The sequence below is a fragment of the Tiliqua scincoides genome, chromosome 1, assembly GCF_035046505.1.
Source record: "Tiliqua scincoides isolate rTilSci1 chromosome 1, rTilSci1.hap2, whole genome shotgun sequence".
Lineage (NCBI taxonomy): Eukaryota > Metazoa > Chordata > Lepidosauria > Squamata > Scincidae > Tiliqua > Tiliqua scincoides.
Window position 1 is genome coordinate 303,512,321 of NC_089821.1, and position 24,482 is coordinate 303,536,802.

Consider the following 24,482-nt stretch of genomic DNA (forward strand, 5'->3'; position numbering starts at 1 on the left):
ACTGCCAGTAGACAGTGGCATAGCTAAGAGGGTGCAGGGAGTAGTAATTGCACCAGGCAACAAGGTCGAGTGGTGGTGGACAGGTCGATGAAAGTGTCGACCCGATGTGAGGCGGTAGTGAAGAAGGCCAATTCTATGTTTGGGATCATTAGCAAAGGTATTGAGAACAAAGTTGCTAATATTATAATGCCTTTGTACAAATCGATGGTAAGGCATACATACCTGGAGTATTGTGTCCAGTTCCGGTCGCCACATCTCCAAAAGGGCATAGTGGAAATGGAAAAAGTGCAAAAGAGAACAACTAAGGGTGCAATCCGAACCCCTTATGTCAGTGCTTTCCAGCACTGACTTAAGGGCAATGCAGCTCTGAGGTAAGGGAACAAACATTTCCTTACTTTGAGGAGGCCTCCGTGAGTGACACCCAACTGCAGGATGCAGCACATGTCCCATTGGCACCACTATGCCAGTGCTGAAAAGTACTGACATAAGGGGCTAGGATTGCGCTCTAAGATGATTATTGGGCTGGGGCACCTTCCTTATGAGGTAAGGCTATGGCATTCGGGCCTCTTCAGCCTAGAAAAGAGAAGCCCGAGGGGGGTCATGATTGAGATATACAAAATTATGCAGGGGATGGACAGAGTGGATAGAGAGATGTTCTTTACATTCTCACATAATACCAGAACCAGGAGACATCCACTAAAATTGAGTGTTGGGAGAGTTAGGAAAGACAAAAGAAAATATTTCTTTACTCAGCGTGTGGTTGGTCTGTGGAACTCCTTGCTGCTGGAGGTGGTGACGGCATCTGGCCTAGAGGCCTTTAAAAGGGGATTGGACAAGTTTCTGGAGGAAAAATCCATTACGGGTTACAAGCCATGATGTGTATGTGCAACCTCCTGATTTTAGAAATGGGCTATGTCAGAATGCCAGATGCAAGGGAGGGCACCAGGATGAGGTCTCTTGTTATCTGGTGTGCTCCCTGGGGCATTTGGTGGGCTGCTGTGAGATACAGGAAGCCGGACTAGATGGGCCTATGGCCTGATCCAGCAGGGCTATTCTTATGTTCTTTAGGGGGGCAACAAGCTGAGCTTGACACTAGTGGCCAAAATTGTGAAAAACTTGGTATTTTTGAATAATACCATCATGCTATATACCATTTGATGTGGAATTTAATGAATAATGCAGTAAAACAAAGCGCATCAAAATATCTCTATTCTATCAAAGGTTATAGCCAAATAACTAGAATGTAACAGAACTGCATTGTGTAACAAAAACTGGATTTTCTTAACTCAAAACTGACCAATGAGACTGATTGTTCCAAAAGCTAATTAAGTGTTATTATGATACAGCAGGGAGCCAATAAAGTGTTAATATGAGTCAACTCTCATTTCCATGTATCATAATACAGTTAGCCCTGCTAACTGCATTAAAAAACACTTTTTCAAATGGTTCTGCTCTTATGTTTAGCAGGGGAAGAATAGCTGTCCCCATCACCCCAGCCCAGTGTCTCTAACCAACAAGGGAATGCTTTTTATTTATTTACTTAATTAAATTTGATTTTGTTGGGGACGGGACAGGACTACAAAATCTTCTTTGACCCCGGGTAGCAGATGCCTTAGCTATTTCATTGGCTGGGGGGAAGGCGGCAGAGCAAGTGAGTGGTGAGCTGCTGGGGGCGGAAGAATGTGGATTTCCCCCTATTTTCACTTTTTTAAAAGCCCAGGTGTGATGTCACTTCCAGGGTATCGTTCTGAGCTTGGCACCAGGCCACACGACCATTAGCTACGCCATTGCCAGTAGGACAGGGCCATAAGACTGGTCACTGAATTAATCTAAAGTGAAATGCAATGTGGATTTGCAAGGTGCTAGCAATATTTCTTAGGGCTTTCATCTCTCTCTTCTGCCTTGCCTTCACGAGGCAGCGATAAACTGTGAAGCACCCTTTAATCTCAGTAATGATCTATCTTAATTGGTCTGAATTTAGAGGATGGAAATGACAGAATTGAACTTCCAAACACTGCTTATCAGATGTAGCCTTAGCATTGTGATTTGTTTAATCTTTTGTGACTAATAAAGCAACAAACAAAATTATTAACCTGATAGCAATAACATAGCTAATTGAGCTTCAACATCATCGGCCGCAAACATTTCTGGGCATATCTGTGCTACAAAAATGTACTGATTTGATATCATAGTATCAGCTGTGGCTTTTCCCAAAGAATCCTGGGAATTATTGTTTGCTCTTAGTAAGCAGCCATAAAACTACAGTTCCCTGGTTTCCCTACAAAGAGGGAATGACTATTACATCTATTTAAAGGTAGGACTAGAGTAGCGGGTACCAAACCATGGCCCACGGGCTGAATCCGACACCTGCCACAATCCTTCCCCTGGGTGAACGGAGCTTACCATTCCCCCCCGGAGCCTCACTTTGGTGCCCCAGATTGCCCTGACCTTCACTCCGGCCAGCTGTGGATGCCTGGAAATTCAGGTGCAAAGCCTGCTGAGATGACAGACCCCAGAAGTAGCTGGCTAGCATGAAGGTCAGGAGTGATCTGCAGCACCAAAGAAATTCCCCTGGGTAAAACGGTAAGCTCGCAAAGTGGTTTACAGAGAAAGTCAAATATCTAATGGCTCCCTGTCCCAAAAGGGCTCACAATCTAAAAAGATGCAAAAGAACACCAGCAGACAGTCACTAGAAAAGACACTGCTGGGGTACGGAGGGCCAGTTACTCTCCCCCTGCTCAATAAAAGAGGAGCAACCACTTGAAAAAGTGCCTCTTACCCAGTTAGCAGGGATAACTCTTCTTATGAACTCTTGGAAAACAGAAGTTGGTTTCGCTGCAGGATTTGGTACCATTAAGAATACTAATAATACGATGAAAGATGAGGAGATATCAGGTTTGGTCCATTCATGAAAATGCTGAATGAATGAAAAAGATTTTTAGTGAGCTGTGCCCCAACCTAGGCAAGAAATCCTTTCACATTATCTACTCCATGTGTGTGCCTGTGACCATGCAAACAGGAACCCAGAGTATCATGCATGTTCCCTGCCTCCCCTTGTTGTGAGAACAAGAGGAGGGGAGGAACCATGTACACTGCCCTGAGCTCCTCTGAGGAAGCGTGGTATGAACAAGTGACAAGAGCAAGTAATGGCCAGACTGCAGCTCTCTGTCCAACTGGACCTAGTTTTCTGGGGAGCCACTATTAGCCTGGTTGACTGTATTATAACTATTGTTATTTGCACATTTGGGTCCTCAGTGTGAATAACTCACCAATGGGAATAGCCCCAGCACTCTGCCGTGTTGTCTAGATTTGACGGATGAACAATCTGACGATACGCCTGTCTCTGTCCCCTCTGATCTCTGCTCACTGCTTCAAACTTGTCACCTGCCTGGTCTGCGTCTAACCCCACAGAGCTGTTCTGGACCTGACTTTGGGTCTGGTGTGGACTGCAAAGCCACCTCTGGCCCTTCCAGCTAACCACTTGCAGGCCTTGGTCATATAGGACCCCTGACAGTGGGAACATACATTGTGGGTAGGAGTAGGGTTCTGCACTCCAACCCACATTTTACTCTTAGTAAGAGCAAAACCCCCTCCTATTTTTTTCCTCAATCTTTGGGGCAGGTTCAGACACTGGCATACAAAGAGGGTGTCCCGGGGGTGGCCCCAGGTGTCAGGCTGCAGGGGGTGTCCTAGAGGCTGCCTCAAGATGGCAGCGGCGGTGACTCTGGCCATTATTATTATTATTCATTTCATATCATGACTATTACTGAAAATAATTTTGTCATGGGAGTGCCAAAAATTTATGGAATCCATATGCCAAATGACTTTGGTATGCTTCAGGATTCAGGCAGAACTGGTTTGGTTCAGGTTTACACCTGGTTTGGTCCAAGACACCGAAGGTCAAATTATGTGGTATAAACCAAACGTGTGGGGGGAAAGACGTTTCTTTACCAAGACATGGCAGGCCATTCTGCGGCATTATATAACAATGTGTCATTCTGGGAAGATATATGTCTGCGTTGGATTTTTTAAAAAGAGAGAAAGAAGTAAAAAAAATATATAGGCCTGTGAGCAGCTGCAAAGGTCACTAAATCATCGCAGATGCTTCTCCCGGCTGAACTAATAATGTGAGCCACTGTAGGAAGAGTCAGAATTGCTAGTTGCAGATCTGCTACCAAAGAGGACAGGCCGTGTGTAAATTACTTCTCACACCTTGGGAACTAAGCACCAGCCAGCTCTAAAGAAACAAACAAACAAAAAAAGAAGTGTGTGGGGGAACACTGCAGGATCTTTCTGAGTCTATGCAATACTCTCTTCCACTGCTACTAAAAATAATATATTTGAGAGTCACAATTCTGAACACATGGTTCTCAATCTTTTTAGTATCAGGACCCACTTTTTAGAATGACAATCTGTTGGAACCCACCAAAGCAGGGTAACCGGATCCAATGGAGAACAGAGTGCCTATACCTTTTGACCATGGCAGAGAAGAGGGAATTTGGGCAGGTGCAACTCAACATGGAAGGGTTTCAGAAGCTGCACCTGCCCAAATGCTCTCTTCTCTACAAAAGTTAAAGGTATAGTACTCTGTCCTCCATTGCATCTGGTCACCCTGACCAAAAGTGATGTCATTGACCTGGAAGTGATGTCATGGCCAGAAGTGATATCGTCAATTTAGGCTTCTGTCGGGACCCACCAGAAGTGATGTCATTAACCTGGATGTCATGACCAGAAGTGACACCATCCATTTGTGCTTCAAATCAAAGCCACGATCAACCAAAGTTCCCATTACACAGCTGCTCATGCTGCTGTTTTGCATGGCTCAGAATTCAAACATTCCAGCTCTGAAGTCAAAGCAGAAGGCACTTGGATCTTTCTCCAACCACACAGCCACCCCACTTTTCAGCATCCCCTCTTCCCACCTATTCAGAGCAAAGTATCATACCTCTCTCCCACTGGGAGCCCATCCTGCCCGGCAGCTCTGTACCCTGCTTTTTTAGCTCCATATTTTCAATAGCAGCTGACATGACCCTCTTGAAACTGGCTCACGACCCACCCGGTGGGTCCGAACCCACCGTTTAATAAACACTGCGTGAGAGATTCTTGATGAACTGTTTGGCAAATCCAACTTACCCAACAAATCTCTCTCCATTTCACTTCTAGATATCTTACAGCCCAATCCTATGCATGTCTACTCAGAAGTAAGTCCCATTAGAGTTAATGGGGCTTACTCCCAGGAAAGTGCAGATAGGATTGGGCTGTCGGTACAGTCCCTCTTTCCTTTTCTTGGTTTCTTTGGATAAAAGCGACAGAGTAACAAAGAAACGGAGAAGATCAAAGGACATGAACCAGCACTACACATGCCCGATCTCATCTGATCTCGGAAGCTAAGCAGGGTCAGGCCTGATTAGTACTTGGATGGGAGACTGCCTGGGAATACCAGGTGCTGTAGGCTTATACCATAGTCTTTCGAGACTGAAGGTTGCCAACCAACCACATGTCTGAAGATTTTGCACTGGGGACTGCAGCTTCCTGGCACAGGTGTAGAAAGTGGTGGGATTTGGGAAGGACTGGGAGCAGTTATGCTGCCCCTCACATTTCGGATACTGTGGTTATACAGCCGTCACCCGAAATAGCTATCTAGCTAACTATCTAGCAGTGTGTACACACTGAGGGCAGAACTGGACATGGCCCACATGCCTCCAATAGAGACATGGGGCAAGGTGGTATGGGTTAAAATGGGCTTTACTGGTATGGGTTAAAATGGGTAAAAAAATTATTGAAATACACAAATATGCAACAACAACAACAAAACTCCCTAGTTTTAACTCTAACCCATTTTAAGCAGGATCCTATGCAAGGGGAGACAACAGCCACTGTCTATACCCTCTTTGACTATTCCTACCCTGATTCCAAGCAAAGGGTTGCCGACTGACACACTGCCCCCAGCATCTACCCCCACAGTGTAATGATAGGGGTGTTGAGGGAGCTGGAAACTGCAGAGCCAGCCCCAAGCCACCAAACCTCTGGGGCTGACCCCACAATCCTTGTTTAAAGGAATCCCATTCAGCACCCCGAGCTGCAGAGACCTCTGGGGTTAGTCTGGGTGCCCTTTAATTAATCAGTTAAATGCAGGATGCAGAACGATCCCTATTCTTAACCCCATACCCACAGAAAACATGCCAACTCTGACCAACCTGGCTAGTGAAACCCACCCTTGCCCAAACAATCTGGAATTGGGGTGGGGTGGGGGGAGACCACCAAGGCCAATAAGGAAGAGAGCAAAAAATTCCTACTTGGTTCCAGAGGTAACCATATAATCTTGGGTTGCTTGCAGGGTGGGTGGTTGGAGAATGCACACCTCTCTGCCACAAAAACAGACACACAGGGTAGCCAGATGACTACCCTAAATGGGGGATGGTGGCAACAGACACTTCCCAGCATTGTGGCAGAGAACAGCATTGCCCCAACATGGGGCCGTCCAACACTTGCCTTTTAATTTATTACATTTTATCCCTCCCTTCGTCCAAGGAGTTCAGGGCAGTGTGCATTGCTCCCTGCCTCTAGCACATGTTTTCCACGCAACAACCCTGTGATGTAGGTCAGGCTGAGAGTTAGTGCCTGATCCAAAGTCTTCCAGGAAGCTTCATAGCAGAGTGGAGATTTGCCCCTGGAGCTCCTCAGTCCATCGCTCCGACCTTACAGGATGTTTGCACTAGCCAGCATAGAATTGGGCCATGAGTAGCAGAAGCCTGGGCAGGGACAAATAACAGGGGGAAGCCATCTCTATCTTGACCAGCTGAGCTTTCAAAGGTATTTGACAGTTCACTATTGCAAACAGCATACAGAATTAAATAGAAGTCATCTGATCCAACAAAGTCATTCTTAAGTTCTCATGTTCATTGAATTCAAAGAAGTCACTGTATCAGTGGTGCCCTTGAAGCACTATTTTTCTCCTCCCCCTTTATGGTCCTTGTACGCAAGCAGAGATTTCCCCCGGGGAATTTTTTGTACATTAGTAGCATAATTGCCTACACTCCTAACTACACCAAAAGCAATATTGCAGAAGGTAATGTATTACTTTTTAATGCACATTAACTGGATAAATAATGATTTGTAAAATTGTGCAGAAGTTCTATTAAATTGCTCAGTGGTTAAATCTGACACTGTTTATATTTCTCTTCTCTTCATTTCGGAGCTCATGCCTTGTAAAATGCTTGATATTATTTTTATCGCAAGTTGTTTAACTTGAAATTTTCAACTAAATTAATTGCCAAGTGTAAACTTTGTTTAAGGTCCACCCAGCCGGATGGGCAGCTACTTGGATCCTTTTGATGAGCGGGCGCCAAATATGGAATGGGGCATGTCTTGCCACAGCTCCTCCCCACTGGGCCTCGTGCCTGCTTAAGGCTGATTAGTTTCCCTTGTTTAACTCACCAGTGCAGCAAGCAAAAGTCAGAGTCAGGTCCCAGTGATTCCAAGTCAGTCAATCTGATCAATGAGAGTTGCCAAATTAGAGTCCAGAGCCAATATGCCGAGTCACAGTCCGAGCTCAGATTCCAGGTAAGCAAGCCAGCCAGCCCCGCCCCGCCCCGCCCCGCCCCTCCTACAACCCACCAAACCTTCCTGCCTCAGGTGCTCCTTATATCCTTTGATACCTAATTGCCTCTAGTGGCTGCAGCTGTGCAGCACACCCTTTGCTGAAAGCCCAGGTCTTAACTCTTAAAGGGGCCACTGCAGACACCACTGTTACCCTGCACATGCCCAATCTTGTCTGATCTCAGAAGCTAAGCAGGGTCAGGCATGGTTAGTACTTGGATGGGAGACCGCCTGGGAATACCGGGTGCTGTAGGCTTCTACCATAGTCTTTCGAAACTGAAGGTTGCCAACCAACCAGACACCACATTCTACTTCCTCGCCAGATCTTCCGCAATTCCAATACAGGGTATTTCCTTGTTACCGTGTGTCTGTCCTTCATAATATTCAACAGCGAATGGCTATTGAAATGTTAAGTCACATTCCAGCTCATTTCTATGCAAGACAGAAAGATGGTGGATCGTTCTTACGTCAAATGGTTTTGGATGGATCACTGCCTTTGGTTTTCATAGCCAGACAGATAGGGAATCCCAGGGAATGAAGAGTCATAAGGGAGCATGGGAGAGATAAGAAAAGATGGACTGTAAGAAGATACCAGAACCGTATAAAATAAATCCACCTTAACATGAATAATATAAAAAAATGAAATCATTTCATACTTACTATTTATATGGCATATTCCAAGTGCTATATGCATTTGGATTTTCACTGAATTTCATGGCCAGTAAAGCAAAATTAGAAGCAAATTAAGATGCACTATTGGATGAAATTGCTTGTTGCGCATTGCACGTTGCCATTTTTCATTCATAGACGCTGAGGGCCCAATCCTATCCAGCACAGAAGCACCAGTGCCAAACAGCACCCGCTGTACCCTATGCTGGATTTGGGCAGGCTGGAGGTCTCCTTAGGGGATGGGGACCGTCGTCTCCTCACCCCGAGTAATCCCCAGCCTGCTTAATTGGAGCTTCTTGGAGCTGTGCCACCTATTTAGCTGGCACCAACTCATGAAGTCTCGTGCTGGGTTTTTGAACCTGGGAGGGGGGGATAGGATCCAGCAGAGGAGGTAACTGCTAGTCCCACTTCCTCGAGCCTGTTCCACCCCCGTTCTGCCTTCCCCCTCCCCTCCCCAAGCCCAGGAGCATCCCTCCTGCCACACCTGCGCTGCTCAGTGCTTACCTTGTCTTTGCTGGCAGCCAGGAGTCTAACTGCAGCATTGATGGAGCACTGCAGGCCTTCCCACTGGTACAGCTTGCTCTCTGGGTGCAGCAAACATGCTTTATGGCATGTTTGCGATCCTCGGCACCAGCACTGAGAGTGCAGTGCTGGTGCTTGGACAACATTGAATTGGACTGTGAGGCAGTGATGCTATACACATTTCCCTCAAAGTAAGTCCCATGAAACTCAATGGGTCTTACTTCTGAGTAGACATGTATAGGCTTGTGCTGCTATGAGCAATGAAGACCATATTGTTACATGCTCGTGCACAAAAATGCACAAATCCACAAAAAAATACATCGCACAAAAATTTCAGGACTGCATTTTTATTACAGCTTTCATACATTTTCAATCGACTTCTATTCCCCCAATGCATTCTGGAGACTGTAGTTCATTATGAGTAGCTCTGACAGCTCTCAGATCCCCTAATAAGCTGGTCCTGCCTGGGGCTCACTGGAGCTCATGGGCAGGTCTCTTTGGTACTTGTTCCATTGGTCCTTTTTTCCAGGGAAGCGTACACAGCTTGACAGCATCCCTCCAAACAAACTTTGGCTGAATTGAGGCTGCTGTCTATAGGAAGCGGCTCTGGAGCACAAAAATTATGTCTTTATTGTCAATCTCCAGTGCTCATTCAAGCTTGAAGGCGTTCTTTCTGCTTTTCGAAACAACTCAGTGTGCTTTGGGCTTTATGACCCATTTGCAAGCATGAAAAAGATAGTCCGAAAATTGCATTCAGCGTTCATTCAAACTTCACCTTTGATTCCCCCTGTAATTTTGTCTATGGGCAGAGAGGTCCTTGCTCGGGCTAAGCAGCTGAGGAATGTCAAGGGATGCTCAAGGAGTTTTGATAAGACTTGCGACATGACTCAGGTGTCTTTGTACATTGAAAATATGCATCTTAGTGCTGAGCGTAAGAGTGTTTTCTCCAAATTTGGGGTCACTGGAGCCTGAAACCGTCCCCGACTTATTTTGCTTTGCCTCCATCTATTTCATGGTGGTGCTTGTCCCAGATGCTGCTACTATTCTCCCCCCCCCTCCATTTTTCCTTCCCTGAAGAAGCCATTCTGAACAGTGCTACATAGCATTTTGGGGGGGGAGGGGGTTTCTGAGAAATGAAAATTGTGGCCACCAGCTGGCAGTTGTTAGGAAGGGCACCACTGCTACTATCACTATTGATAATCACTATAGACTATTGACCAGCTGTTCACCCCTTTCTGAGACAAGCTGCCCTCTGTTTGAGGTCAGTCCTTTTCTTCTCCTCCCCCCCCCACCCCCGGATTCTCAGGGTCTTTCTAAAGGTTCCTGAGAACGAAGTACAGAAGGCAGCAACAGCCAGGCTCCTGATGGTCTTGAGGGTCCCTGGCCTGCTGTGTCCGAGGGATCCTTGACTTACATCAACATTGTGGTTTGCCCCTCTTATCTGGTTTCCAGGGGATCCACTGATGCCTGGACAAAGCACTTTTCCTTCATTGGAATAGTATGGGGAAGGGAAAGGACTGGTTATTTCCCCCCTTTCCAAATTGTTGAGTCCAGAATCTGCCTGGGATGCCTTAGTACTAAGAGTGAGGGGACGGGGTTTCACAGTACCCAATTCTTCCTCCTTCACCTCTATAGGACAGCCTCCTTCTTTGGGCTACTGACTTCCCAATTGATAAGTCTGCCTCCTGCCCCTTCTTGCTAATCACTGGCAATGACTGGGGCGCAGCTCCACCCTCCTCCCCACTCAGAACCTATCCCTGTCAATCCCATTGTACTGGCAACAGAGAGGTATGAACAGGAGGCCTTATGGGAGATGAGCAGCCCAATCCTAACCTGCCCTGGAGCAGGCAGGATGGCAAGCCTGCCCCACATCTGGAGAAGGGTTGGGGCCCAAAGCAGCTCAACCCAGGGCAAAGGGAATTGCTTCCCCTTACCCCAGGTAAAGCCACAGTAGCCCAAATGGGCTGCACGACCTCAGGAGCTGCTCCAGGTTGCCATAGACCGGGAATAGGATCCAGCATAAGTGCCAGATCTTTGCCCTGCTCCCTCACTCAACCCCTGCTTGCCCACGTGCCAGCCTGCCAGCCACCCTCTTTCCACATTGAAATGCCTCCTCCTCACCCTTCCTATGCCCTCCCCCCAGAACCCCACACCAGCCTGACTTGGCCGGTGCGGGCTTACCTGTAAGCCGGCCCAACAGGGCTTGGGTCAGTGTCCGGAGGCCAGTGCATGTTGGTACGTACATATATAAATTGTGAGTGTATTAAAGCACTTTAAACATGAATAGTGATGCCCTTGAAGACCTGAGGACCAATCACCTTTTTCATAATCTGTTGGGAAATTCAAGCAGACTTTGAACATTTTAAACATTGTTCAACATTTCATTTGAAATTGGACGGCCTATTTGAAAGGCTAATGACTTGCCGGCACACACTTGCCCTGTGTGAGCAAGCATAATTTAAGATTTCCAATCATTGGATCTTCACGTTTGGCATTTTTTAAAATTCACCTTTAATTGTGCCACCAAATACTCTGGGGCAGTGTTTGTACATCATTTGAATAATTAAGAAAAAGAAAATCAATACGCGGGATGTTTCCGTCCTCCTGGGCTCCTGCTGCAGCAATCAGCTGGTGAGAAATTGCAAATGGACAGTGAACAACACATGGTTTTCCATTATCTGCAACAAAGGGAAATCTCTTTGCTCCCCCTCTCGAAAACCTGGCTTGTAGGCAGAGGTGACAATTCAAAGAGAAAAAAGCAAAGCAATTCTCTCTTCACTTCCCTGCTCTAGACAACCAGCTCCGTTTAGGGTGAGCCCAAACTCTCCAATTATTGGCTTTATGGGATAATGATGTTGATGATGCTTATATACCTGAGTATTTGAGAACATCTGCTTTATTGAGATTCATCATCCGAAACACTTAATTAAAATAACGCTGAGTCAGGGACTCAGCATGTATTTACCAAAGCATAGATTTGTTTTGCTACAAACAATTAAGAATGTATTCATGAAAACAACTCCTGCGTGGAAATCTGTATTTTTTTTAATCCCGTATGCTAAGCGGCTTGGAATCTGCATGAGCATGTTAGTTCCACTAAACTGCCAGCCTGATCCTCGGAAGCTGCTTGAACCAAGCGAATGCAAAGAGCGGCGGCGGTTACTACAACAAAATGAGCATGCCAGTCTTTGTAAAGTTGGGTGCAGTTAGCCTGCTTGCCCCCCAAGTGCCACGCAATCCCCTTATGGCATGAAAGCAATGACAGTTGAATGGGAGAGCAACCCCATCTGATAGGTATATAAAACTGATGTTACCCTCCAGCACCAGGAACTCCAGATGGCAAACTTGTAAAGGTAATCAGACACTGTAAAATTCAATACAACAGCATCAAGTAGCAGAAGCAGAGGTCACATAATCATTCATTCAATCAGTCAAACAGGAATTAATGGCACAGTTGTGTGAAGTTTCCACTGTGTTCAATTGGGTTTACTTCCAAGAAAGTATTATAGCAGGCCATCGGTATCCATGCGGGATCCATGGGGGAATTTGTGGATGCTGAAATCCATGGGAAACCAGGGTCACAGTGCCACAATACCTGGAGGCTGAGCTGAACCTTGCACAGGACACACCTCCCAGGTGACAACCTCCCAGACTTATCAGAACATTTTCCAGACATGACCGGAAGCCACTTCTGGTTTGCATCGGTGACTTTTGGTCATGCCCAGGAGGTGTTACCCTGCACATACTGGATCTCATCTGATCTTGGAAGCTAAGCAGGGTCAGGCCTGGTTAGTACTTGGATGGGAGACCGCCTGGGAATACCAGGTGCTGTAGGCTTATACCATAGTCTTTCGAGACTGAAGGTTGCCAACCAGGAGGTGTTCTGAGGTGCAGGGTGGCCATGTGCAACCTCCCTGCACCTCAGAACACCTACTGGATGTTATGGGAAGTTGCTGACATTGAAGCAGAAGTGGCTTCTGGTCATGTCCGGGTGGTTCTCAGAGACCTTCTGAGATGCAGTTTGTTTCTGCCTACTGGAGACAACTGAAGGCTGATATATGCTGGAAAAGATTAAACAAAACATATGCAACCTTTATGATACACATGTCCTAGACAACATTCAAAAACATTGTACAGTCAGAGGGCAGCGAAATGGGAAAGCTATTTACTAGATCTTGACCTCGGGTTACATAGGGAGACAGAGAGTTTATTTAAATGACTAGACTTATAAAAATAATTAGGTATTTGGATCATGGGGACCCTACCGCACCATTCTGTGGGTATTATTTTGTTAATTCTGTCTTCCTGGCAATGCATGAAAGGATTAGGCACTTGAAAGAATTAGACACAAAATAGGAAGATTCAGTTTCATTGGAAGGGAAACTTTCAGGCACTTTGAGAAAAATATGGAATGGCCGTGAATTCACCATTGTGAAGCCTAGAGACATTGTGAGTACGGAAAAGGGATGTTCAGCAATGTCACAGATTTTCACCTATGATCCTCATGCTGCGTTGGGGAAGCATGTAGATGACGGCCTGGGGAGACAGGTCATTCTGCTTCCTGCAGTGCCATTGAATTGTTTTAATGGCCTAGATCTGTGAATCTCCGGGGCCCAAGTGTCTAGTCTATTTAAGGCCAGCCCTGCATGGATTAGCAGCTTGGCTGGGGGCTTGCTGGCAAAATTTTGCCCTTGGCCAAAACAAATTTCATTTCTATTCATTCTTATCCAAATTTTGGACCCAAACCCCTACAGCTTAGCTCTTCGCCTGCTGCGACCATTCCAGTTACAAAATGGGTTGGAGGCCCAAATTAAAGGATTTATGGTTGGAAGAAGAGGATAACATTAGCTCCCCCTCTCCCCCGCAAGTGGAATGCCCATCACACCAACCTCCCACCAAGCATTGGAGAAAAGCCTCTGAAAGAGCCAGACCAAGGAAAATGAGATCACTGAACTAATACACAGATGTGTGTGTGTGTGTGTGTGTGTGTGTGTGTTTTCAGCTGTTCCTCTCTCTACAAGGAAGGAGATGTCTGGGGGAATCATGAAATCTTTGTTTTTTCCCCTTCAAATTTGGGTTCCAGGAAGTCCATTTTGGAGTTCTTCAGCAAATGTGGCAGCCCTAGCCCTTGATAGACAAGCCTCCTTTACAGCACTTCAAATAGTCACTATACTTCTTATTACAAGAAGGACTGCACACATATCACAATGCTGTGGAACCGACACCAGTGGCATAGCTAGAGGGGGTGCAAAGCACTAAGTTTTGCAGGAAGCCCTGCACCGGTGTGCAAGTGGCCCATCCCCCTCCCCTTTGGAGGCATTCTAGGCAGGGGGAGCAAAACGGACTCATTCACCTCCATTTTGTTCCCCCACTCAGAATGGCTCTGAAGGGGAGGGGATGGAGCCACTTGCACACTGCGGTGAGGTTCCCTGCAAAACTTAGTGCTTTGCACCCCTTCTAGCTATGCCACTGGGTGACACCCATATCAGGTTCACACCCAGAGACTTTGCTATATAAGGCATCTGCAAATCCTACATGCATACAAAGACCATGTGTCCTGGTTCTTTTTGTGTAACCATGATTCTACAGATACAGAGCTGCTGGTCATGCACACAGAGCCAGTATACTGTACCTAGAAACAGTACACATATAGATTATGCATATTGGTGTGGGGTGGCAGCCTCGATGAACAGTACACCCATGAGGAGGGCAGAGTCCACAGGTGCAATTGCACTTGCCTCTGTGCAAGCATTGAATGTAACATGGGTTGCCTCTGGGGCAGAAAGACAGGATAGAAATATGATAATTAAATCAGAGAAATAAACATGTATATAGTCCTATTATTCATCTTGATCATGGTGCACTCCAGTCACCCTACTTGAGACAATGCTCTTAAGAAATTCATGGCCCCATCCTATTCGACGATGGTGCAGGTGTGCCGCCAGGCCCACACTGTATCCTACGAGGGATGTATCCTACGAGGGCCATCGTACGTTGGGTTTGAGCAGGCAGGAAGTCTCCTCCTTGTTCCTTTACCCTGTGTCAAGCCCTAGCCTGTTCGATGGGCTACTTGGAGCAACTAAATTGCTAGTGCAGAACCTAGTAGCCCCCCCCCACTGGCTACACTACTGGGAAGGTATGCAAATGCATTTAAATACATGTACTTGAACTTGAATATCTGAATTATCGGAAAAGAAGCAGGAAAGAGATATTGGGGGGCTGATAGATAGCTCAATGAAATGTCAATTCAACCATGAAGGCAAATTCCATACTAGGCCAGCAGAAGATCCTTTAAGAGTCTTGAATTTGCACAAAAGTGGCCATATTCTTATATTTGATATACTGGAAGATGTATTATACTTTATTTAATACACTGTATTTTGTACAGAAGGCCTGTTTGTGTTGACTGTTACGTTCAAAGGATTGTATGAGTTTATCAGATGTTCCACCCTTTGCAAAGTCCCAGCAATTTGGCTGCCTTCTCAGATCATGCTGGCACCCAAAGCTCATACCTCTGCCAAGCTCCCCGACTGACACAAACACAGGCATTCAGGAATGACTTCCTGCATTGGAAGTGCAACAGTGGGCTTTAGACAGCTAGTCCCCTGGGTTGGTGGAAGCACCAGGTGAACTCAGAGCATGTTAAAGAGTGAATGGTGTACATTGATGAAAGATGTCCACTGATCCCCTCACCCACCCACAGGGCCACTTAAGCTCCCATCACTTCAGTTCATATCAAGATGAATATTCGTCCTCTGTAGGAGTTCCCTTTTCCACCCTATAGATGGCTAGGAGAATCTTCAATGAATATTCATGACATAGCCATGTCAGTTCCAGTGCCTTACCATCGAATTTATGGACTCCCTTCAGGTAGATCAGTTCATTCCAGAAGAAGACAGGCTAAGGAACTGTTGCACACACACACATACACCCCAAGCAAGCCAACCACTCTCTTCCAGCTGGTCCCAAGCCCTAGAGTCCTATCTAAAAGCAAGGGACCTCATGGGAAAGGCACAGAGCCAAAGCAAACAGCTCTGGGGTTCACAAGGAGGCCATCTTCACCTGGGATAGTTGCCAAGGTAGGATTTACAGCCGCAAGACACTTATTAATGTGAATGGAACTAATTGTACGCTGAAGGGATACTGAGCTGGTGTTGGACTGAAAGCAGGTGACTCTTGGAATTCTGTGTGCATGCACAAGCTACATTCGGATGCCAGTTGTCCCATTTTGCAATGCAGGGCTGAAGTTTTTTTGCCTGTTGAGACTGAGGTGTGCTGAATTGGATTGACCTCAGGCTGGATTTCAGGACTGTACATTTCTGCAATACTCCCCACCTGATCGTTCCCACCACCAGCTGTGGTGCAAACAGGGCCAGTACGAGTGGCATAGCTAAGGAGGTGCAGGTGGTAGCAACGGAACCTGGCAACATACTTTAGGGGGTCAACAAGCTGAGGTTGACACTGGTGGCCAAAATTGTGAAAACCTTGGTATGTACAAATAATGCTATACATCATTGGAAAGATACCGTATTTATCGGCGTATAACACGCACTTTTTCCCCCTGAAAATAGGGGGCAAATGATGTATGCGTGTTATACGCCGATGTCTCTTTAAGGGATCCCGTTCCCAATAGTGCCTAGCGGCGGCGCAGCATCGTGACGTGATGTCAGCGCTGCGCCCGCCGCATATTATCACAGCCGCTGGCAGCTGATGAATATGGTAAGTGGAGACCCTTTCTTTGGGGAGGGGAGGGGGAGGGATTGAGGTGAGGTGGGGGCAAAGAAATACTGACGTTCGGGAAATGCCTCACTACTTATGATTGGCGTTGTACAGAATGCAAATTCACACCCCCCTGATACTACGGTACCTTACTCTTTTTTTTTAATTTAAAAAAGTTCTGAGCTACCCTTATTTTTTTCCTGAAATTTCCCTCTTAAAATGAAGATGCGTGTTATACGCCTGTGCGTGTTATACGCCAATAAATACGGTAATTTAATGCTCAATGCTATGAAACAAACTATGCTGGAAGGTCTGTATACTATCAAAGTTGTGGCCAATTAATCAGAAAACCTATCTATCTATCTATCTATCTATCTATCTATCTATCTATCTATCTATCTATCTATCTATCTATCTATCTATCTATCTATCTATCTATCATCTGCTTGCTTGCTTTTGCCACGGAGGGGGGCAGGCTACAAAAATCCTCTTTGACACAAGTTAGCAGATGCCTTAGCTACGCCACTGCCCCCATTTTTCACTTTTTTTAAAAGCCTGGGTGTGACGTCACTTCCAAGGCATCATTTGGTACTTGGCACCAGGCTACATTTTCATTAGCTGGCCAGTACCAGGCTATTTTGTGCCCTAGGCAAGGCTGACTACTTGCACCACTTCCAAATAATTTTTATAAGAAGGTATAATTAATTATATTCCTTAGCACTGTTGTGACATTTATCTTAAAATAAAAAAAAAATAAAATAGTCAATTGCTTTTTTTTTTTTTTTTTTTTTTTACATGGGTTAAAGCAACTTATCTGTATAAAACTGTGCCTCTCAAAGGTCAGCATCTGCTTCGTTGGGTTAATGATGACCCTGGGTACAGAACCACTTGGAAATTCTATCACTGCCTGTTCCAAACAAACACACCATAGAATAAGATGTGGCTTTAGATCCAGACAAGGGACACCAACTCATATTTGCAAGAATCAATGAAAAACATTGATCAAAACAGAGAAAGTGCTCCCCCCCCACTTCAAAAAAAAAAAGGATGCTTGGTTAGATGTTCTGGTCGCATAGTTTTACTATAATCAATAAGAGCTTCATTGAGATTAGAGAGTAAGGCTAACATTAAAGAACATCTGTGCTTGCACCTATGAACCTGAATCCTTGGTGACTGTTGATGGGGCAGTATTGTTTTCTACACAAGAGCAGGGCAAACTCACCCCAGCTGATTCAAAATTGGGCTGAAAATTACAAGCATCTTTTGAGAAGGCTAACAAAAATGGGTTTGGCTCCACTACAAGAAAGTTCACAGAAGGGCTGTTTCAGATTTAGCAAATTAGTCATCCATGAGAAAGTCAGGATAGAAATACAGTAAATAAAATAAATAAACAAATTCATTAAGGATGTAATTCTATGCAAATTTACTTAGTAATAGATCCACTTGGATGTAGTGGGACCTACTTCCAAGTAAACATATATAGGAATGTGTGTTGTGTGTCTTTTGATTTAGAACTGGTTTTGTAATAAACAGGTATTGATCATATTGGATATCATATTCCACCCAAAAAAAAGGATATTTTGCTGGGTTAGTAAATACATATATCTCACTTTTTTTTCTTATAGATTGATATTCTAGAAGCATTGTCTGGTGTTTTTTTTTTTTTTTTATGCTATTTACACTTTCAGTGATATTACCCTCCTTATTAGGAGAGGAAGAGTTTCTTCTTTGACACATATTTTAATTTAACTCAGCATTTCTTAAACTGTGGATCGAGACCCACTAGATGGGTCACAAGCCAAGTTCAGGTGGGTCGCCTAGCACCTAGCTCAGCCGCCATGAAAATACAGAGCTGAAAATACAGGGTACGGACCTGCTGGACAAGGCAGGCTCCCAGTAGGGGAGAGGGATAGTGCTTTGCCCTGAATAAGTGGGAAGACGGGACATGGGAAAGTGGGGAGGGCTGTGTGGTTGGAGAAGGATCCAATTCTGCATTCTGCTTTGACTTCCGAGTTGGAATGTTTGAACTCCAAGCTGTGCAAAATAACATCACGAGTGCGCTGCGTAATGGGGCCTACCTATGGCTGATCGCGGCTTAGTTTTGAAGCCTAAATTGATGGTGTCACTTCTGGTCATGATATCCAGATTAATGGCATCACGTCCAGTGGGTCCCAACAGGTAGTCATTCTGAAAAGTGGGTCCCGGTACTAAAAAGTGTGAGAACCACTGGTTTAGCTGCAATTTTCCTGGTCTTCTTTTGAGTTCTTCAATCTCAAAAATTCATTGTTTGGAATATTTCAGAGGTCTCCGCCCCCTCCCCCCCGGATATACATCAATTATTCTCAATTTCTGCCTTACATTTTTGAAATTTGAAGTATACTTCACCTTTTGATATTTTATGCTGTTTCCCTAACATCTCTTTCTCCTCCATAGTTTCTGATCTCAGCTTCTTTGTAGTCTTCTTTTGAAATGCAGGAATGCTAATAAAACACCCACCTACAAAAGCCATATATGTGTCCCATACTGTTAGCATAGTCAATTCCAGTATCAGATGAGCTTAAAAGCTGTGTTCTGGTTTAGCTTTTCTTGCAGTCTCTATGTCATAGAGAAATATCCAATGTATTCCTCAATTATTCTCTTTATCTAACCACTGGGGAAAAAAAATTACTGGAGGCATAATAAAAGCATAAATAGATAAACTGGATACTCCCATTCTTGTTTCCATCAAACTGAATTAGGAATTAGAGATAACACAGAGAAATTATCTAATAAATTACACTGTGTAACACAAAGAGAGTCTGGTCCAACAAGATCCATACCAAGTCTGGAACCAAGTCTGGAACATACCAAGATCCAGGTCTACAGAGCTTGCATCCTAAGTACACTTCTGTACTGCAGTGAGTCCTGGACTCTTCGCTTACAACAGGAGAGGAAACTGGACGCTTTCCACATGCGCTCCCTCCAATGCATCCTCGGCATCACCTGGCAGGACAAAGTTCCAAACAACATAGTCCTGGAACGAGCTGGAATCCCTAGCATGTATGCACTGCTGAAACAGAGACGTCTGCATTGTCTCGGTCATATCGTGAGAATGGCTGATGGCCGGATCTCCTCTATGGAGAACTCATGCAGGGAAAGCGCCCTACAGGTAGACCACAGCTGTGATACAAGGACATCTACAGGAGGGATCTGAAGGCCTTAGGAGTGGACCTCAACAGGTGGGAAACCCTGGCCTCTGAGCCGCCTGCTTGGAGGCAGGCTGTGCAGCATGGCCTTTCCCAGTTTGAAGAGACACTTGGCCAACAGTCTGAGGCTAAGAGGCACAGAAGGAAGGCCCATAGCCAGGGAGACAGACCAGGGACAGACTGCACTTGCTCCCGGTGTGGAAGGAATTGTCACTCCCGAATAGGCCTTTTCAGCCACACTAGACGCTGTTCCAGAACCACCTTTCAGAGCGCGATACCATAGTCTTTCGAGACTGAAGGTTGCCAACTGCTACTGCTGTAACACAAAATTGTTTATGTTGTATTTTAAATCTATCTTATATAAAGGATGGGGGGATGTTTTGGGACAAACCAGGCCTGTACAAGAGGGACTATCCCATGGCTGCTTGCTCAGAAGCAAGTGCCAAGGCATGGCTGTGCGAGTCCTTGCACTCTCACACAGTAAACAAAAAGCACATGCATCCTGCTGCATTGCTCTTAACTTGTCACATCACTGGCAGGAGCAGGAATGGCAAATCTTCAGGGGGAACCCCCCCCCCACATTTGGCCCACGAGTGCTGCTGCCGGGTTATCTGTAGATACACAAAGGTTGCCAAAGGATAATTGTCAGTGCCAGAGGAGGGTCCAGCACAGCTTTTGCCACAAAGAAACCTCCAGATTGGACTGAATGTATGGTTGCAAATCTCATGTGGGTTGAAATACATATGTGCATTTTTCCATAAAAGGACCCACATATCAGGCGAAGGGGGGCATATATAGTGTAAACCGGTGGCATGGATTGTTTATAGCAAATTTTCTAATCTCACTTGCAACCAAACCAGTAACAATGTTCATCCATAAAATGAGAAGAGCCCTCCCAGTGGAGGATCAGTGTGTAAAAAAGGCATCTCCCATCATTCTCTCACATACTAGGTGTGACCAAGAAACAGAACCTAGGATGGGGCCCCGTCAACAGAAGTAAGCTTGATCTGTAGTGCTCAAGGACAATACAGAGAAAAGTTTCAGCCACTACCTAAATGTTGTCATGAGGACAAAAAAAGAGCCCCATTAGATCAGGCCAAAAACCCATAGTCCATTTTCCTGTATCTCACAGTGGCCCACCAGATGCATCAGGAAGCATACAAGACAACAAGAGACCTGCATCCTGGTGCCCTCCTTGCATCTTGCATTCTGAGGTGGCCTTCTTTTAAAACCAAGAGGTTGCATATACCCATCATGTCTTGTAACCTGTGATGGACTTTTCCTCCAGAAATTTTTCTAATCCCCTTTAAAAAAGCATCCAGGCCAGATGCTATCACCACATCCTGTGGTAAGGGGTTCTACAGACCAGTTACACGCTCTGTAAAGAAATATTTTCTTTTGTCTGCCCTAACTCTCCCCACTCAATTTGTGTGAATATCCACTGGTTCTGACGTTTTGTGAGAGGGAAAAGAACATCACTCTATCCACTCTCTCCATCCCCTGCATAATTTTGTAAGTCTCATTCATGTCCCTGAGTGTTCCTCTGTTCTTTCTCCTATATGAGCGAATAGTTGGTGATTCATTTATTTTGGAAAATAATAATAATAATAAAGCATTGCATTTGATGGCACTGTTTTAGAAAGGGGTAAGCCTGTCCTTCACCTCCCAAACCAGGACACCCTGTCCCGACAGACAGACATCCTGCAGTTGGATGCAGCCCAGCTCTCCACATATGCGCTACCCATCATAACAAACATTTTGCTAGACCTAAACTTCCTTTGTGTAGTTGTACTGGGTAAATCTGATGGGCCAGTCAATATAATTTTACGTCTAATTAACACCCTCCCTGTTGGTGGCCATTTCTTAGCTGCTACTACCTGGATCTCATTGATACTTGGGAAGGTGTGAGATTCTGTAGACCATCAAAGAGGCTAATTTCCAATCAGATCTCTATAAACAACCCTCCCTGCAGCGATCAGTGAAATGGAGAATCGAAGCAGGAACCGCTGTTTGGAAGTGTGAGATCTATTATTTATTCCCCTAGATTGATAGGTATTTATTATTTAGTTTGTTAGCTGTCTTGCAACGGAGACCTGGCCTTCTTGCCCAGTGCTTGGAGAGGTGCAGCTATATAAATAAATAATTGCCTGCAATTAATATTTGATCAGTGTAGTGGAGATCTCTGTAGGAGGATATTGGCAAGGCCTGAGGTTTAACTCCCCTCCCCGGCTTGATTGACACTGGTTATATGTCAAAGTAATTGCCTCTGCTTTGATGAAGTGTCCCCCTGGCTTGGGAGCCTGTAAGTCGAAGAAAGCAACTGGATCTCTTGAAGTCCACATTAATTTGGCCAGTGGGACTTTTCTGGGTTCTCCAACTTGACAAACTGGTGGGCTGATTGCCCTCATTTCCATCTGAAGAAGATTTTGGGAGACCAGTTTTAATTTTTTTTTTTTTTTTTAAAGACCATTCATCCCTATCTTCAGGCCAGGGACATTTCCTGAGTAAATGCAGTAAATTTACTGACGTTATCTTTGTAAGGAAAATTCCACCACACCACTGATGCACTGATATCTCTCCCCCCCCCCCCCCCACTGATACATCATGCAATACCACTGCCTGAGTTCAGGAGTCAGTCAGCCAGGTGGGCTCTCTGATGGTCATGGGCCCTCAACCAGTATCTAACCTGATTGATTGAGATGTACAGAATTATCTGGATGCCCCCTTCGCCCGAGGAGCTGGCAAGCAGCAGCCATGTTGGCTCCAGTGCTCCTCTAGATGCTGGGCAGCTCAGGATTGGGCTGCAAATCAGAACGTCTCTCTTTAACATATGTAAATCACCTACCTTTCATTACATAACTCAAACTCAAGAAGACGTACAGAGGTGGTCTCCCTTTCAAGCACTAACTAGCACCAAGATCTGCTCAGCTGCAGCAAGATTACTGCAACATTTGGCCCTGGAGGCAGAATATTCCTTTCTGATGGCTAAGGCTGCAATCCTATGCACACTTGCCTGGGAGTAAGCCCCATTGATTACAGTAGGACTTACTTCTGAGTAAACAAGCTTAAGATTGGGCTGTAAGCTGGCCCTGTTGCTTGGGACTGCAGAAAACAGAGGGGTTCTTCACACCTGACAGGTCACAATGGTTGCTGGTCTGTTTTGATTTGGTGAGCTACACATTACACAGACTTTCTCTATGGTCAGGATAGATAACTGGAGTCACACGGGTCTCTATCTCCTCCCTGTTCTGACCCTTCAGGATTATGACTCTGCTATCAACTGTCAGTGCAGTCCTAACTGTCACTTGTACTGACCCAGGGGTGTTGCAAATGTGCCGTAAGGCACGTTTGTGTCGACTCAATAGTTGGGGAGGCCAGTGTAAGGAGTTGTGTTGGCCTCCCTGCACTGGACTCAGGCCCAGCGGGTATGTTTGTGTCGGCTGAGCTTGGTCGATGCAGGGGTCGGGGGGGGGGCGTGGGGTGGACCTGGAGGAGGCACGGAGGAGGCATGGCAGGAGGAGGGTGGGAGATGGATGGGGAATAGGAGGCGGGGTCAGAATCTGGAGATTATGCCGGATCCTGACTCCATTCCCAAGTGGCACAGATCAGCCTCTGGCTGCTCCAGTCTACTCAGATTTGTGCCACCTCCTGAGGTGGCACAGATTTGAATTGACCCATTAGGGCCGGTGACATGGGTCTGGCCTCAAACTTGCACAGGCCCACTGACCTGCCTGCTCCAGCACAAGTCAGGATTGCGCCCTGTGTTGCCTAAACCATATCATCCTTTTGCACTTGCCATGAGCAGAGAGCGTCTGCCTAATCCGACTGGAGCACCACTTGCTTCTGTAGCTATTGTCACCTACTGAGGAAGTACTTTCTCTGCCCCCAAGGGGGTGAATTTTTCCTTTTTCTCCAGGATGTGAAACTGTGGAGCCCGGTCTCGCTTCACAGAAAGATGCAGTGGCATAGCTAAGGGGGTGCAAGGGGGTAGCAGTTGCACCAGGCATCAAGCTTTAGGGGAGCAACAAGCTGAGCTTGACTGTTGTGACCAAAATTGTGAAAATCCTGGTATGTAGGTATGAATAGGTTTGGTTAGTTGGCAACCTTCAGTCTCGAAAGACTATGGTATTGCGCTCTGAAAGGTGGTTCTGGAACAGCGTCTAGTGTGGCTGAAAAGGCCGATTTGGGAGTGACAATCCCTTCCACACTGGGAGCAAGTGCAGTCTGTCCCTGGTCTGTCTCCCTGGCTATGGGCCTTCCTTCTTTGCCTCTTTGCCTCAGACTGTTGGCCAAGTGTCTCTTCAAACTGGGAAAGGCCATGTTGCACAGCCTGCCTCCAAGCGGGCCGCTCAGAGGCCTGGGTTTCCCACTTGTTGAGGTCCACTCCTAAGGCCTTCAGATCCCTCTTGCAGATGTCCTTGTATCGCAGCTGTGGTCTACCTGTAGGGCGCTTTCCTTGCACGAGTTCTCCATAGAGGAGATCCTTTGGGATCCGGCCATCATGCATTCTCACAACATGACCGAGCCAACGCAGGCGTCTCTGTTTCAGTAGTGCATACATGCTAGGGATTCCAGCACGTTCCAGGACTGTGTTGTTTGAAACTTTGTCCTGCCAGGTGATGCCGAGAATACGTCGGAGGCAGCGCATGTGGAAAGCATTCAGTTTCCTCTCCTGTTGTGAGTGAAGAGTCCATGACTCACTGCAGTACAGAAGTGTACTCAGGACGCAAGCTCTGTAGACTTGGATCTTGGTATGTTCCGTCAGCTTCTTGTTGGACCAGACTCTCT

At 45.9% G+C, this 24,482-nt stretch overlaps 1 pseudogene; it reads left to right on the top strand.

Annotated features, from left to right (window-relative positions):
* Positions 1-12,509: 12,509 nt before the first annotated feature.
* On the top strand, positions 12,510-12,627 carry LOC136637655 (5S ribosomal RNA; annotated as a pseudogene).
* The last annotated feature ends 11,855 nt before the right edge of the window (positions 12,628-24,482 follow it).